Raw genomic sequence first — 2,776 nt, forward strand, 5'->3', positions numbered from 1 at the left:
ACATGATTATAATAACATTTCAACTGATGAAGTATCCCCCGAGTCTTTGTTTTCCTTGCTCTTTCTTGTTTCTTCAACACTATTTTCCTATGAATCAAACAACTTGGAAATTGATGTAGATGCTTACCCGCGTGAAAATACTCTGCCTGAAGAATGAGCTTCACACTGGGCTGATGTATTAATCCTTCTTTCTTGGACAGCAGTAATTGTTCTCTGTCGTTTCCACAGCTGCAAGTCAGCACTTCTGCACTCACCGTTTGCTGCCTTTCAAATTTTTGCTTTAGCCTCAACTCTGAGATAAAGCCGCTCTGGGCCTTATCCTGATCTCCCCCACGCTGGTGTAGATGGAAGGGTAATGGACTCAAACTGGTATAAGTGAGAGCAGAATTAGGCCAGCAAAATACCGCCATTACCCTGCACCACTTCCCCATTCTGCCCCTAAGTTTGAAGTGGTTTGGGAATGTTTAAAAAGCTGAGATCAGACCTCTCACATTGGCTTGACACTGGCTTGACTCCAGGGGCCAGATTCTCTGCTCCAGCTGAGCTTTGATTAGTAATGTACTAGGGAGGGGGTAAAAATGCAGTTAAATTACCATTAAGCTGTCTGGCGAGGGACCATCTTTTTGTTCTGAGTTTGTACAGGGCCTAGCACAATGGGGCCTTGGTCCATGACTAGGGGTCCTAAGTGCACCTGGAATAATGATAATTAATTAATTCATTGATTTAATAAATAAATAATAATAATAATCCTTATCAATAACACGCCCTTCCCCAATCCTCCCAATCGTGAGATCAGCAGCCAGCCAATTAGAGTGGCCTTCAGCCTGCTACAACCTATGCCTTGGTGCCTGTACCTCAAGGGGGCATTCTGACAGTGTCCCAGGGTGACTGGCCCCTTTAAGAGGGAGCTGGGCCCAGTACACCTGTGACTGGTTATCTGCTGCCCAAGTGGGCTTATGGGAAGGCACCTGGGCCTTATAAAGGGGCGAAGAACAGCAGGGGAAGGGTGGCTACCCTTTCACCTCTTTCAGCCTCAGGAGGTGAAGGTGCTGTTTGAGGAAGTTGTGGCAGAGGCTACAGAAACCAGGAGGCTCCTGCAGGAGACCCAGAGTGACCAGCGGAAGGTCAGGAGAGCAGCAAAGGGGGTTTGCCTGCAGGGCTGAGACAGAGAGTTGAAGAAGGCTAAGCTCCCACTAGGAAGGGCAGCTGCTGACTGCTTGGCGAAGAGCACACTGGGACAGGAGAAGAGCTCCAGGACAGGTGGAAGATGCCAGAACCGAGTATGAGCTTTTGTGATGCAGCGATAGACTTTATCTTGGGATTCTGAGGATGGATTTGATCTGTTTGTTATTAAACCAGCCCTGAGCAGGAGTGATGTCAGCCAAAAGACAGCCTGGCTGGAGTTCATTAAGGAACCCTGAGAGAAGGGGAAACTGAGACAAGCCTCTGCAGAGCCAGGCTGGGCCAGCAGGGGATGCTACAGAGCAAGCATGCTCTCTTCCAAACAGCCAGGGATTGCAGGGCAGAGGGAATCCCTAGCCACCCACCTGCCCTTCCCCCCCACAGAATGTTCCTTATGCTGGTGGCTACAGAGGTATCTTAACACCGGCTGTGGTGGCACCTTACAGGAGAAAAATCTGTGGAGTTACATACACTGAGTTTTCAATTGCTTTGAGCTGCTAGATCAGACCTGAGAATCTGGCCCCTTGACTTTGATGAAGTTATTCCTGATTCTCAGTCTGGTTAGTGAGAGGAGATTTGGGCCCCCTGGAATTTCTCTCTCTCTCTCTATCCAGAATATATGCAGAGAGCAAGGTGGCATGGGCTTGCTGTACAAGTCTTTTTTCGGATGTGAACATGGGATGGCTGCATCACTGTCAGCAGGGAGTTATTCAGAGTTTCCCAAACAAGTGGCAATACAAATTTTATAGCATGACATCCTCTTTATGTAGCTTACTGGGTTTGGTGTTTGTCCCTCTCTTTATGGTCTCCGTCCACTCTTCTCCTGGGCATCATGTTGATTACCATTGACATAATGATGTGGTTGCTATGGGCAAAGCTTAGAGATGGCCACAAATGCTGGGATTCACTTTGCAAGGCACTGGCTCCACTTTGAGGGAAACTCTTTGATCCTACACAGATGTTGTAAGCTGGTATCTAACAAAAACTCCTGGTATTTCTCTAGCCCTCTTCATCTGAGGATCTCAAAAGGCCTGCAGATCCCAAGAATATGGGCAGAAGTAGCATGATCTTCATTTTACAGCTGGGGAAACAGACATGCAGAGAGATTAAGACTCAGATCCTCAAAGGTATTTAAGCACCTAACTCCCACTGGTTTCAATTGACATATATTTTGTGCATATATATGTGTGTGTGTATGTATGGAAGAGTCATGCTTTGTATGGTAATGACTTTTTATGCAAACCCTCAAAAGTGTTAAGCCCCAGTACTGCAAGTTACTTCAGGCAAGTAGAGCCCTGTGCTCTTACAGAGCCCAGCTAAGTTCAGAGGGGAGCTGCACAGGAATATACCCATGCAGTGTAGCTGGCAGGATCAGGGTGTTATAAAAGTCAAATCTGTGACAAACCTGTGGCCTGATGTATGGGTGTAGTTGAAGAGGCTCTTTGTGATGAAGGTACAGCATCAAAGCACTGATTGCTTTTATTGCTATCGACTTCTCAGCTGCAAAAAGAGCAATGAAACCAAATGAAAGGCTTGGAAAGAAGCATGGGGTGGACAATAAATGTGGCAGGACTGTTCTCCATTTGGCTTTGGA

The sequence above is a fragment of the Chelonoidis abingdonii genome, chromosome 14 (genome assembly GCF_003597395.2).
Source record: "Chelonoidis abingdonii isolate Lonesome George chromosome 14, CheloAbing_2.0, whole genome shotgun sequence".
In the NCBI taxonomy this organism is placed as follows: Eukaryota; Metazoa; Chordata; order Testudines; family Testudinidae; genus Chelonoidis; species Chelonoidis abingdonii.